The sequence below is a fragment of the Marmota marmota genome, unplaced genomic scaffold, assembly GCF_001458135.2.
Source record: "Marmota marmota marmota unplaced genomic scaffold, marMar, whole genome shotgun sequence".
NCBI lineage: Eukaryota > Metazoa > Chordata > Mammalia > Rodentia > Sciuridae > Marmota > Marmota marmota.
Genome location: NW_026000229.1, coordinates 24,310,237 through 24,316,280, shown reverse-complemented (window position 1 = coordinate 24,316,280; position 6,044 = coordinate 24,310,237). Strand labels below are relative to the sequence as shown.

The window sequence follows — 6,044 nt, the reverse complement described above, 5'->3', positions numbered from 1 at the left end:
GTACAGGGGAGGGGAGTGGGGATAGTAGAGGATAGGAAAGGCAGCAGAATACAACAGACACTAGTATGGCAGTATGTAAAAAAGTGGATGTGTAACCGATGTGAATCTGCAATATGTATACGGGGTAAAAATGGGAGTTCATAATCCGCTTGAATCAAATGTATGAAATATGATATGTCAAGAGCTTTGTAATGTTTTGAACAACTAATAATAAAAAAATTTTTAAAAAATTTTAAATGTTTTTTATTAATACGTAATACTTATACATAATAGCAGGGCTTATTTTCACATATTTATAAATGTGTATAACCTAATTTATTCCATTTCAATTCCTAGTACTTCCCCTTTCCTTCTACTCCTCCCTTCCCAATATGCTTTCTCTACTGGTCTTCTATTTTCTGTTTTTTTTAAATTTTTTTAAAATTTATTTATTGTAATTAAGTATATATGACAGCAGAATGCATTTTGATTCATTGTACACAATTACATTTCTCTGGTTGTACATGATGTAGTGTCGCACCGTATGTGCAGTCATACATGTACCTAAGGTAATGATGTCCATCTCATTCTACCATCTTTCCTGCCCCCATGCTCCCTCCCTACCCTCCCTTCCCTTTGCCCAATCAAAGTTTTTCCATTTTCCCATGCCTCCCCCCTCCGCATTATGGATCAGCTTCCCCTTATCAGAGAGAACATTTTGACTTTAGATTTTTGGGATTGGCTTACTTCACTTAGCATGATTCTTTGATATTGCTTATTTGAAGATAAATTCCCATCCCTCCCACCTCTTGTACATGTTAAATGTAATTACAATTTTAGATGGAAGACTTTCTATAAAGGGGAATATTATTTGTTATGGAGCTGATTTGATTTCCAGAGCCCTGGAAATTTTCAGAAATTGGAGGTGCCAGGTATCTCAGAAGGCAGGATTGGGAATGTGTTTGCACGTGTGTGTGTGTGTGTGTGTGTGTGTAAAACAAAAACAAGGAGATTGAAGATTATATAAGCAAGTCAGATCACCAGGTTGCCATACACACTCCAAGCAATCAGGACCCCTCTTCTCTCTAACACTAGTAGCAGAAGGGGCACTTTGGAGAAATTGAACTGATGACAGTGAGGATGAGCTGAGAGATTTCAAACAAGGTAAATGTTATTATATGTACTGGAAGTTGAAACTTTCTTTTCCTTCCCTTACTGAGTTTCAGAATATCGATAAGCAGTCTAAAACCACAGGCAGGTGATGGAGATATCTATAGATGCTGACCTTTGGGACTATATATATATATATATATATATATATATATATATATATACTTATGAACAAATGTTGTTATGATCATATATGTGATCCCAAAGGTCAGCATCTATATATGTGTGTGTGTATGTGTGTATATATATGCACCAGTGGTAAATTAGACTACTTTTAAAAAATTTTTTTAGTTGTAGATGGACACACAATATCTTTGTTTATTTTTATGCAGTGTTGTGAGGGTCAAACCCAGTGCCTCACACATTCGAGGCAAGCACTTTACCACTGAGCTACATACAGCCCCAGCCTTAGACTACTTCTTTTCAATGAATAATTTAGAGATGAAAACATTAATTTAATTAAACATGTTAGAGATGAACTAGCTCTGTTCCCTTCCAGAAGATATGAGACTGCCCTCTTTGAGGATGCCTGTCATGCAGGACCTAACTCTCCCTTAATGAAAAGAACTGAGATTTCCAGGAAGGAAAATCCATGAATATATTGGAACTCAGAACAGGGAAGTGGGAAGGCTGTCCAGAGGAGGGCATTGCTTTCTCTAAATCAGCCAGAATATCTTTGCAGTAAATGCCTATTACCTAGAAATTCAAAGCAACTGCTTCATTATTATAGAATATTGTTGAGCTGTAGTCTGAGATAATTTGAAAACCATAGAATACTTAGCTAACAAAAAAATTTGCAATCTTTTGATAACTACATCACTTCCTCATTAATCATGTAGGCTGAAAAAACTCTTTACAAAGTATTTTTAAAACCCATTATCCTTGGGCTGGGGTTGTGGCTCAGTGGTAGAGTGCTTGCCTAGCATGCATGAGGCACTGCTTTCAATTCTCAGCACCACATATAAATAAAATAAAATAAACCACATTATTCCTTCAATAATAATAAATTAGATCATGCCCCAGGGAAAAATCAAGAATAGCCACAGATACTAAGCAGAGAAGATCTATAGGGTCAGGAGACATAGATCAGGGTTTATCTGGTTATTCAGTACAAAGAGTTATTTAGATTATTTAAAGACTCTTTTCGGAAAAAAATCAACAACACTGAAGTTTTTTTCAAGAATCTTCTTCTCAAGGAGTAACTAAACATTATAACCAGAGTGGAGATATGGAGAAACAAGCTGTGTATGGTTTGGATGTGAGAAATGTCCCCCCAAAGCTCACATGTGAGACAATGCAAGGTTTGGAGGAGAAATGATTGGGCTATAGCCTTAACCTAATCAGTGAATTAATCCCTGATGGGATTGAATGGTAACTGGAGGCAGGGGTAATTAGGGTGCAACTGGAGGAAGTGGTTCATTGGGGGGGGGGTGTCTATGGGGTATATATTTTGTATCTGGAGAGTGGAGTCTCTTTGCTTCCAGATCAGCATGTGAGCTGCCTCCCTCCGCAGTACTCTTCTACATCATGTTCAGCCTCACCATGAGCCCTAAGAAATGGACCTGGCTGTCTATGGACTGAGACCTCTAAAATTGTAAGCCTCCAAATAAACTTTTCCTCCTCTAAAATTGTTCTGGTCAGGTCCTTTAGTCACAGTGGTGAAAAAGCTGACTAAAACAAGCTGCTAAGTAAAGTAAGTCTTAAATTTATCCTACGTCTTCATAAATTTATAAATGAAGTTTTAGTTCAATTACTAATCCGTTCATGTCTTCTCCTATAAAACCAAGCTCCATATATAAGTAGGGAATCTTCTTATTGAAAAATAGATTGTGAAGAGACCTTTAATACATTGGAACTAACCAGATGTCATAAGGAAATCCCTAAATCCAGAAACTTTGACAAAATCTTTAAGCCATAACTTTTTTCTTTTCTTTTTTTTTTAAAGATAGAGAGGGGAGAGAGAGAGAGAGAAAATTTTTTTAATATTTATTTTTTAGTTTTCAGTGGACACAACATCTTTGTTTGTATGTGGTGCTGAGGATGGAACCCGGGCCGCACACATGCCAGGCGCGCTACCGTTTGAGCCACATCCCTAGCCCATGTTTTTTTTTTTTTTTTTTAAATGTATCCAGGAGGAATCTATCACTGAGCTATATCCCCAGCCTCCTTTTATTTTTTACAGTATCTTGCTAAGTTGCTGAGGCTGGCTATGAATTTGTGATTTTCCTACCTCAGCTTCCCCCAAGTCATTGGGATTACAGGCCTGTGCCACCACACCTGGCCACAACACTGTTTAACACCCATCTTTCCATAAAGACTTTGCACAACATGGCAGTAGCAATGTGGTTCATCAGATATCTTCAAAGTCATGACAGTATTTTTGAAGAAATGCAAAGGGTAAAAACAAAACTACACTATCAGTCATAATTTCAAAGCAAAACAATGTCTCACTTTGACTCTAAAGGTGTTCTGGGATAGTATTTGGAGATTTCAGCCAGGATTATTTTTGTCTCTTACAGTTATTCTGCAGTTCCCCAACCACAGGATAAGAGCATTCATTGTATGTTGAGGGTAGATATGGCCTACAAATAAATGATTTAATTGCAGGGTTGAATGGATCTTTAAGTTAACACCTGGCAAAAGAGTCAAATTTGTATGAGCCAAATTTGAGAGAAAAATGGTTTTGTTTGTAATTTAAAGAGGGCTTGGTTCCAAAGCTTAAACCAAATTGGAGGATTAGAGTTTAGGCTTTATAAAAAGTAACCATAGAGTAGGGAACAATACAGACTATGACTCATGGGCAGTTTCCCTGCCTCCCTCGCAGGCAGGAAAACCAAGAAAGTTTTCCTGAGCTGGAAGGAGTACTCAGATCAGGTGAAGACAGTTAGAGAGCTGAAGTGCTCCAGGGGGACCAACACCCTGCTGGTCCAAACCTGCAGGAGGGAGACAGGTTGATGGGGCTTGGGTAAGTACTCAGAGGAGAAGGAGCCTATTCCCACTTCCTACATGACCTGGAGGAGAGAACCCCATGCAGAATGCCCCAGGCCACTTGGTAGCCTTAGTAGGGTAGAAATGGTACTGGGAAAGTTTGGTGGGTACAGAGAGTCTGAGTTGGTGCCCCATTGTTCCCCATGACCTGGAGGGGAACTGTGAGTTCTTAATAGAGAGAACAAGGTGCACAGACCAGAACACTAATTGAAGGAAGATGCTGGAGAAGAAAGAACAGAACGTGTGGTGCATTGCTGAAGGATTCTTTCTTGGATTCTGAGTAGTTCCAAGAATGGAATCTCTTTTCAGAGAGAAAGACATGAAGTATCATGCATATTCATTAAACAACTCAGGCCATAAGTGTGGAAGTTTAAGAAATACTTGATGGGCTGGGGATGTGGCTCAAGGGTAGCGCGCTCGCCTGGCATGCGTGCGGCCCGGGGTTCGATCCTCAGCACCACATACAAACAAAGATGTTGTGTCCACCGAAAACTAAAAAATAAATATTAAAAAAATTCTCTCTCTCTCTCTCTCTCTCTCTCTCTTTAAAAAAAAGACTGAGAAGATAAATATTTTTTAAAAAAGAAATACTTGAAAGACTGGGTTTAGAGAAGACATGATATAGCTGTGCTTAAAAAAGCACCAATAATTTATTGATAAAGAAGCTGAGGCTGACTTGGGAGATGGGGGTAGAGAGCAAAGCAGGGAGGCCCTCACTGGCTGGAAGAATCTGGGCTCAGGAGGCTCCCAGGGTTCTTTCTCAGTCAGTCAGCCAAGGAAGATTCTGTCTATTGCTGAAAGAAGAGTTTTGGGTTGAGGAATCAGCCTGCACTTTCTGTTGCTCTTAAGGAAAAACAGCTGATTACTCCTGTAGATATGAAGTGAGGGCCATCATGTACACCATACACAGCCTCTGGGGGAGGGACTATATACAGAGTAGGTGGCAATGATGTCCCTAACCTAAAGTGTACATTCTGCACATGTCTGCTTGCAGCCCCTGTTAAAAGTCTCCCTGTAACTTATCCTCATCAAGGGCTGCTCTGCCTGCCTCTTGGCTGAAGCTTCCTGAGGGGTGAAAGAATGAAGGTGAGCCACTGATGAAGGGATGGATGGAGAATTTTACTTAAGACCAAGGCCACCCAGGTAAACTGTGAGGCCTTACTAAGAGATACTAAACATTCCACACAGAGGCCTTCTTGGAGGGGGGCATATCTAGATTAAATGTCTTTGTGGGGATTACAGGTAATTTTCCAGGAGAAATGATTCTGGAATTTTAGATGATACTTAGAAATTTTAAACAAAGATTGTTTTCTTTCCCCAAATGATACTTGTTGCCCAATGATCTTTTACCCATTAGAAAACTAATCATTGTTTCAGGGAAAGGTTGATTCAGCCTAGAACAGTGAAGGCCATGAGGGTTGAACATGTGTGTGTATGAAATCCATATGTTATGTGTTTTGTATTTAGTCTGTGTACAAAGTCTGTATGTATGTGCAGTCTCTGTGGTATGTGTGTTTGCAGTCTGTTTGTTTTGTTTTTGTTTTTTGAAACAGGGTCTCCCTATGTTGCTTAGGTTGGTTTTGAACCTATGAGCTCAAGGGATCTTCCTCTATCAGCCTCTGTGTCATCAGGACTACAGATGCCTCCCGCCATGTCCAGCATGCGTGTACATTTAGATTCAGAGTGGGCATACTTGCCTGAAACCCTACACATGGAGTAGATCTGAAGTTATGGTCAACATGACTCAGATGCAAAGAAATGTAACTTACTTTATGTGTCAATAAAAATGCAAAGCTCCTTATTTTTAAAAATGGCAACATTTCATCCTGTCCCTTTAAAGAAACTCCGACACCTGCAGTTTAGAAATCTCATTTCTTTTGGAAAAACGTAATTTATGATTCAAACTT

General features: G+C 39.2%; 1 long non-coding RNA gene across 1 annotated transcript in view; it reads right to left on the bottom strand.

Annotated features, from left to right (window-relative positions):
• LOC125613339 overlaps positions 1-2,822 on the bottom strand; it is a 16,186-nt gene extending 13,364 nt beyond the window's left edge. The window contains exons 1-2 of the long non-coding RNA XR_007343870.1: positions 2,674-2,822; positions 1,661-1,664 (exon numbers count right to left, since the gene is read on the bottom strand). This is a non-coding gene — a long non-coding RNA (uncharacterized LOC125613339). The remainder of the gene's footprint in view (positions 1-1,660; positions 1,665-2,673) is intronic.
• Between the last annotated feature and the right edge of the window lie 3,222 nt (positions 2,823-6,044).